Source organism: Olea europaea, unplaced genomic scaffold, assembly GCF_002742605.1.
Source record: "Olea europaea var. sylvestris unplaced genomic scaffold, O_europaea_v1 scaffold500, whole genome shotgun sequence".
Lineage (NCBI taxonomy): Eukaryota > Viridiplantae > Streptophyta > Magnoliopsida > Lamiales > Oleaceae > Olea > Olea europaea.
This window is the reverse complement of record NW_019263312.1, coordinates 298,759-307,555: the sequence shown is the minus strand read 5'-3', so window position 1 is coordinate 307,555 and position 8,797 is coordinate 298,759. Positions and strand designations below refer to the sequence as shown.

The 8,797-nt window shown below is 28.2% G+C and overlaps 1 long non-coding RNA gene across 2 annotated transcripts; it reads left to right on the top strand.

Annotated features, from left to right (window-relative positions):
* Positions 1–5,197: 5,197 nt before the first annotated feature.
* LOC111388483 lies at positions 5,198–8,068 on the top strand. 2 transcript variants are annotated; one of them, XR_002701585.1, is made up of 4 exons: positions 5,198–5,225; positions 7,253–7,325; positions 7,427–7,511; positions 8,037–8,068. It is a non-coding gene; the product is annotated as an uncharacterized LOC111388483 (long non-coding RNA). The 2 variants fall into 2 exon arrangements; XR_002701583.1 differs by lacking the exon at positions 8,037–8,068 and having other exon boundaries at positions 7,427–7,561.
* Positions 8,069–8,797: the final 729 nt, after the last annotated feature.

The window sequence follows — 8,797 nt, the reverse complement described above, 5'->3', positions numbered from 1 at the left end:
CATTTTGGTATACAAGCCACTCTTCAGGATGTTATATTGATGGACAGACAATGTCAGACAGTGATGCTAACCCTATGGGATAGTTTTGTGGATCGAGAATGTATTATAATACTTGAAAATCTTGGAAATAAACCCATTCTAAGCTTAAGGTGTCGTCATTCAATGGTATAATCTTGAATACCTATTCATTTGCTACATTTAAAAATTACAATTATATATTAATTGATAATTTTTTTTTTTTTTTGCAGACGTTACCCTTTCAACTAAAGTCAATGGTATCATCTTTATTAATTCTGATATATTAGCTGTTGCAGATTATAAAAACTGGTTCTTAAAATATATTTTATTAATACAAAAAATAATAAATAAAAATTAATAAACGAATTATTTTCATGAATATTTTAATTTTATTTACAGGATGGAGACTAATAAAGAAAAACTTGAGAAAATTGCAGAAAATAAGTAATTTGTTGTTGTCAGCCCGCCAAAGTTATCGTCTCCAATTCTGGACAAATTTATCCCAATTGCAGATTTAGTGGGAGTGTATTTAGCGGTAATTTATTTTCATTCAATATATAAGTAATATAAATATATTTTTTCCTATTTTTTAATAAATACATTGTTCTTTTATTATTTATTAAATATAAAAAAAATTTTCCAGAAAAAAATTTATTGGTCCAAGCACAGTGGAAAATCATTTCCAAAAATCAGAAATTTTGGTATATGGCTTGCAACAACTGCAAGAAAACATCCAACGTGGACTTTGGAAAAAAATATAAATGTCGATTTTGTAAATGCGAACATACAAAAGTTGTTCCAAGGTAGCTTATACAATGAAACATATGTTCAATTTTTACGGGGTATTAATATTTTATGAAACAATACATAATACATACTATGTTTTCAAAAAAATAAAATAAAAATTCATAGAGTAAATGCTTTTGTTCATCTTGAGGACAAATCTGGATGGTTGAATGCAAGCATTGGGGATACGGCAGAAACATTATTGGAAACTACTGCAGCTGATATAATGAACCATTTCGAAAAGGTAAAATTACAATTTTAACATTCTTTAATATTATTTGCTTCAATACTTTAAGATTTTAATTCTATTACAGGAACTAGATGTAGAAATCGATAATGTGATCAAAATGGAAAGTGAAAATGAAGTACAATTTTATCTGAAGGTTACACACAAACGCCAAAACCCTCCAGAATATCACTTTGAAATTATCTTTGCATTAAACTCTTTAATAAAAATCACTGGGAACAAGCACTCTACAACTGTCGAAAGCAATTCAATGAACTGCAGGAAAGTTCGGAGAAAAAAATTTCAAAAGGCAAAAAAAAGATGTGTATTACTGCACTTTCTCCAAATACGAAGGAAATAACTACGACAAATGTAAAATGTCTCTTTTTGAAACAGCACAAGAACCAGATACGAAATCCAAGAAAAAGCCTCACAAAAGTTATGAAACAAACGATGAGCCAACTTCGCAAGCTTAAAAATCACTACGTTTTTTTGTACTTTTGAATTAGTTGACAGTTTTTGAAGTGTAAATGTCAACTAAAAATAGTTTTCTACTTTAGAAACTAAGTTTCAATATGTGTAATCTGTTATGTAAAAACGATCTTTATATTTTTGTAATATTACATGTTGCACCTTTGATTACATAAATGTGACTAAATTTATAAAACATTAAATAAAAAAATAAAAATTCAACCATTAAATACATCACTTTTACTAATATATGTATTACACTTGTATTTTCGCAAAACAACACTTAGACAATTTATTAAATTTTGCAGCTTCTTTCTATCTTTGTAAATTTACCAATTACTAATTTGTTAAGCAACAACCAAATTTATACAACTGTAAATATAATAAAAACACTTAAATTCCAATGCATAAGTATTAATTAAATGAATTAAAACAAACTATACTTAAATTCAATTTACATTTACACATTGCAACTACTCACATTTATTCATCCCACATTCCAACTACCAACATTTACTTATCCTTCATTCCAACTACCAATATTTACTCACGAATATTTATCTATGAATGCATTCAAAACGCAACACAAATTCAACCATTTTTTTTAGCAAGCATTTCATTTTGCAAGCTTCCAACACCAGCTTCTCGCATAATCAACGATCGAAATAGGTAATTTTCATAAAATATGTGACAAAAATAAATTTAGAATGTATTTATGATATAAAAAATATGTAATTTAGCATACTATTATGTTAAAAAAGCAATTGAAACTTAAGTCTATAGTGTTAAGTTCTTATGTGATAGAAAAAATTTGAGGTTGGAAAAGTTGTAGAACCATATTAACTTGTTTAATTTGTTTTATTTTAAACGTTTTTTTAACTGAAAATTGTGGGTAGTGAGCAGCGCGGAGTACCTCGGAGTGAGGCACTCAGCGCTGCGCCTCACAAAGATGCACTCCGTGCAGGCAGTCCACGCTACGCCGAGTGCTTCAAAAAGAAGCAGCACGCGGAGTCAGACTTCGTGCATCGCAACTTTTTTTTTTTTTTAAAGATGATGTTCAGTGTCAAATAATTTTTTTTATTTTTTTATTAGGTGATTTATTTAGTTTTTTTTACACCATGCGCAACGCGAAATGTGCGTCCGTGATGAGCGAAGTAAGGCACTCCGTGCACACTTCACTCTGCGCGAAGTCAGTCCGTATATGACGGAGTTCTCAAATATGTAGTGTCACTCCGTAAGTGCGATCTGCTCACATTGTATTTTCGTAATACTCTTAGCAGAAAAAAACAAATTTTCATGAAGAAAATAACATTTTATGACAATTTTGTAACAAATACACATAATTATACACAATAATATCAAAATTTTCATGAAAACTTCATTTTGTTTAAATAATTACATTACTAAAAAATCAATAACACTTCGTTCCAAATCCCACCTCAATATTTACTAAATATATATCAATTCGTAACTATTTAATTTTATGAATAACTTCTTAATATCCCACGAAAAATATTATAATCTTATCCACAATCATCATAGTTTTTTACATTTTTCCTTTATCAAAGTATTTATGCAATTTATACTTTTTTATATATATTCTTTTTCCAAGTCAAATAATCAATTACATTTAGATAAATCAATTTAACAAGACATTTATATGAACATATTTAAATTATTTAAAGCATCAAATAATTTATTAATTGTAATCTATATTCGATTAGAAGAGTCATGTATCAACAAATTTAAATTGAAACATTAATATTTGAATCTCAACAAAATAATTTTAAAAAAAGGAAGTTTTTTTGTAAAAAAATAGTTCAATTTCATTTTAATCACAAAACTTTTATTCTTTCTAACTATGCATCACCAAGCCAACTTCTACTACCAAAAATAGATATTGCTCAACACGGTAAGGGAGAAATAAAATACAAATATAACAATGTACCAACAAATGATCACTATTAATTTTACAATAATACTCTGTATCGTAGTAATATTAAACATAGTTTAAATTTTAACATGTTATGGGTCATATTAAATCAATCATAATTCATTGTATTTAATTGCACTTATAATACAATAATACTCTGTATTGTAATAATATTAAACATCAGTTTAATAGTAATATTGAACATTAGTTTAAATTTCAACATGTTATGGGTCATATTAAATTGACTATAATTCATTGTATTTAATTGCACTTATAATTTAATGTTATTAGCTATTAGTGCTTCATCTAAACTAATTTTTGGCACATCCTAAATTTCATCCACATATAATGTGTTACTGGATGTGTCTTAGGTCTAAATAAGCTCTACAAGGCTCAAACCTCTGATGAGAAAGTAATTCCATAGCCATATATTTAACATAAGAGTTGTACTCTAACTTAGTTTTCTTTATTTATAATTCTTTGTAGGATTGTCTTTGACATATAAAAGAATAGAAAAGTCAGTTACCAAAAAACTGTTAAGAAACCCCTCTATTCGTTCCTAAGGTAATATTCCTCACACTTATTCTTCTTATTATGTTTATTCTATGTGCTTACTTGTATAGGTTGAACAAATATTTTTCACCTTTCTCATTAGATGAATGACGATGAATATTATTTTTCATTAGATAAATGGTGATTAATGTTGTTTGAGTAAACATATTAGGCAAAATAGAAAATGAAGACGTGTTTTAATGTTGGAGTAGTCAATACTAAAGTTCTTTATTATCAAGCATATGTGATTCCTATCATATACCTCTTTATGTTCACGTACAAAATTTACGTTAACTTTATATATATATATATATATTTTATGATTAATAAATACTTTTTAAAATAATTTTTGCAGATGTCGTTAGAATACATATTATCTCCAAATCAATGATTTTCTGCTACTATTACTCAATTTGCAAATCATCAATACCTTCTAGATTTTGTAGAATTTATAGATGGAGACGATCAAGTTTCTTTATTATGCAGTCACTTTCAAGGATTTATCTATGGAAGTATGTATAAAGAACAAAATGAAAAATTTAGTAGCAAATTAATATACGAGTTTATAATAAGACTTATCAACTGCGGCAAAAATAATGAAGTTTGGGTACGATTAGATGATCATGTGGCCCATTTTGGCATGCAAGAATTTTGTCTTATTACCGGATTACTCGCCTTAGAGATGAATACTTTGATGGTTCAAAAAGAATTACTATGAAAAGACTTTCTGAAGTATTTCACATGTGTGAAAATCAAGAAGATAAATTCAAGTTAGGATTAGTTTTGTTCGTCGAATGCGTTTTAAAACCAAATGGAAAACACATCGATTTCAAAACCCTTGGATTGGTTGAACAACTTGATGAATTTCTTATGTATCCGTGGGGACGTAAAACATACTTTGTTTTACTAAATTCATTGAAAGAATCACACATCAAAAGAATACGAAGGATGCAACAAAATGACCAAACAGATTGTAAATAATCGTTACATGGTTATCTACTTGCATTCCAGGTATTTTTCTTTTATTTTTTCCCCTGTTATATATAATTTAATCATATAAAAAATTTAATATTTCTTTTATTTTTATTTCAGTATTGGATCTATGAAGTTTTTCCTCAAATTGGACTACAATTCGGGCGTCGTATCCGTACACGCTTCCAGTGTCCACGAATGCATAAATGGAAGCCCGAAATAGTATTAACAGAACAAATCGTTAAAGAATTTTTGGCTACTCAACAGGTATGATTCATTTCAATTTACAATTAAATATGTATTTAATTATTTATAAATAAATTTAAAAATATAAATCTAACATTTTATTACAATTATAGATCACAATAATTGCAGTACTGAATCCTGCTGAAGAAGAATTAGAAACATTCCGGTATACAAATATTTCATTACCAGTTGACAACCAACACTGTATACTAGACAGCATTGTCAATGGTGAATCCAACAATATAACAGAACAAAATCCAGCTAATAACGTACATACGCAAGAAACAATTGTAGGTACTTCAACTGGAATTGGATTTGCTTCTTTTGAGAGCTCAAACTATGTAACTAAACAAGATATAGATCAAATGTTCAACATATACAGACAACAAGTAGTATCAGATGTATTTAGTTTCTATGACCGATTAAAAAAACAAATGATTGAAGAATCAACAAAACAAGAAACTCGCTATCTTGCCATTTTTGAACAGCAAGAAACTCACTACCAAAGGATTCTTGACAATCAAAAATAATTTTTTGAACATCAGCAAAAAAGCCAACAAGACTACTTCCATAGCATGTAATCTTATGTGGATACCAGTTTCAACTCAGTCAAATCTTTCATTGATGCACAAAATCAAAGTATGCAGAATCAAATATCCGACTGAAAATCACACATGGAAATGATTGTCAGCTCTATATAATGAGATATATCTCCTTGTGCAAGTCCAATTGAGTTTGAAATCCCTTTAACATCTGAACATATTGAAGACGTAGAAAGATTGGTGAAAGAAAAAAAGGTAAGCAAAAACAGACACAATCTTCATCAACAACGCCGATTAATACTTTAGAAGACTATAACATGAACAAGTACAAAAATATTATAGAATGGATATTACAAAATTCATCGGGGGAAGATATTTAATTTTACGTTGCTAACTTAAATATTATAATTTGTATTTTACTCATTTAATACTGATTTAAATTCTCTTATACACCGCATATTAGAATGATGGAATCGACAATCTATACGAAAAACAATCGCTAGAAAATATACTAGATGAAACGAAAAGTATAAATATTGTGGTAAATAAAATTTAATAATCATAATTCATTTTTCTCAATTATTCATATATCTAATTCACATTTTTTTCTGCTAGCATATTAATATAGAATTAAAGTTATTGAGAAGGCTTGTTACCGTCGATTCTCCGTTGCTTTCTAAAGAATATGCAATCATGGACCTTAAATTTGAAACTGAATATGTTCATTAGTATACAAATATGAAAGAAGGAATTGGCCATTCTGCAACTAATTTCAACGCATTACAACGATATATAAAAGGAGAATTGCCTGTATCTGCTCGACCGTGGATAACATACAACTATTTACTAATTCCATCAGCATATCCAGGCAACACTTGGTTTCTTTTTCTTGTTGATTTTCAAAAGTGGAAATTTCATATATATGATTATAGCCACACCATTCATATATCGGAAGAAATCAAAGCACGTGCAGAACCAGTAATGATTGCAGTCGAATCATTATTAATCTCTGCAGACATTTTCTCCATCAAACCAAGTTTGAGAAAACATAGAAATAAACGTATGAAATTGGAAATCATACCGTATCTACCTTGTCAAAAGAATGGATAAGCATCTCCACAATTTACTATAATATTTAATTTTTTATTTAATTTAATGTTATATTTACATACAGTATTAATATAATCTAACTTCAAACTATCTTTTCTATAGGCCAAATTCTGGAGTTTTCCTTCTCAAATACGTAGAATGTTTCGTTTTCGAATATCCATTAGAAGCAGTTTCACCAAAGAAGATAAGTTTGTACAGACAAAAAATTGCAACAAATATCTATCAAAATGAATATTTTCTACGTCCCTGTTTAGCCTAATTCTAACAAATTTTGAAAATATAGAAAGATTCTTAAAATACAGTAAGATTCTTTTGTCAAAATTCAATGCATACTCTTATATTTATAACTTTAAAATTATTTATTTTAAATATTTTTGTACATGGGAATAAATGTAGGTTGTTCAATAGCAAATACAACACTACTTAACACACAAGATTTCAAAGTGTCGGACTAAAGGCACAAATTATGGTATTTTGAGTAATTATCCTCTCTCTCTCTTTCTGGATGCATTAAATTTTTAGTTTAAAATTATAGAAAGTTTTTTAATATCACCATACTTATTTTTGTAGTGGACACCATACTATAAAAGTAATCAACTGCCAAATTCGAAAATGCTTAAACATGTTGAAAGATTATCGAAGGATACTTTGGGTGGTAAGCTTCTATTCTAAAACTTTACCTATTAATTTCATTATTGTCTATAAAACTACTGTAAAATCTCTTCTTGGAAGATCAATCTAACATTTAACCCCATAAAGATTAATAAATGGTAAGTTAGAGAAGAAAAAAATAAAAAAGATAGATTATACAGACGAAGGTATATTATTTAATTCCTCATCATGAATATGTTCTCATCACTTCTGACTAATGATATAATAAAAATTTATCCAACCTTCTATTATGTAGAATATATACCCTAATGTTCTGTTCAAAACATTTTACATAGTGTTATGCCTTTATTGCTGCTTTTGATCTACCTTTGACAATAGATTTTCCATGTCTCACATAATTGGATGGTTGCATTGTTTTATTTAGCTTGAACTTTATGAATTCATTTAATGTGTCATTGTTGCTTGATCTTCTACTGGCTAAATTCCATTTACTCCATTGTGAAGTTCTTCAAATAGAAGTTTATATACAAAGTTCGACTATGGGATGCAAACGCTGCTGAATGTTTAGGTAGCCTTAAAATTTGAGCATTGTGCAACAATGGATGCAATTACGAACCCCCTTATGAGTGGCAAGTCTACAAGTGACCTATTTCTTTTTCTCTTATAATAGCTTCATCTTATAAGTTTCAAAAATAGTCCCAAAAGTTCCCCGTACCATTTTCTTGTATTTTGCTGAAACTATATATATAATATAATGCAGGGTTTATTATACTTGCACTTAATTTTCAAGGTACATAGAGATATTAAAGGTAGTAATGTGTTGTTGACAGAGTTGAATATTATTTTACTATCTATGTTTACAAAAAGTTCTTGTTAATACTTGTGCATGTGGGTGATTAATTTACCTTATGGTTCTTGAAATCTTAAAAAGTTATTTAAGTTAGAACCTGCTATATATGCCAGTGCAAAGGTACTTTTATTATGTTTGTCTTCATTTATATCTCAATTGACATTATTTTTGCTTTGCTATTTCTATCAAAATTTTAACCAATATATTCAGGCTTTTTAATTGTACTACTATGAATGTATTCTGCTTATACCTTAATCATTCGAATGAAATAAATAACATGATGATAGAGATAGGACAAAGACTTGGGTTCATATTTGCCGCCACCAATTCATGATACTTTTGTAAGTGATATGCTGATGATAAAATGAATTCATGAAGCTTTTGAAAATCAAATTTAAATAAATAAATAAATGTAACCACTTCACAAAGGCCTAAAGTTTTGGATCACATGTTCACATAAATTTATTCATTTGCATTTT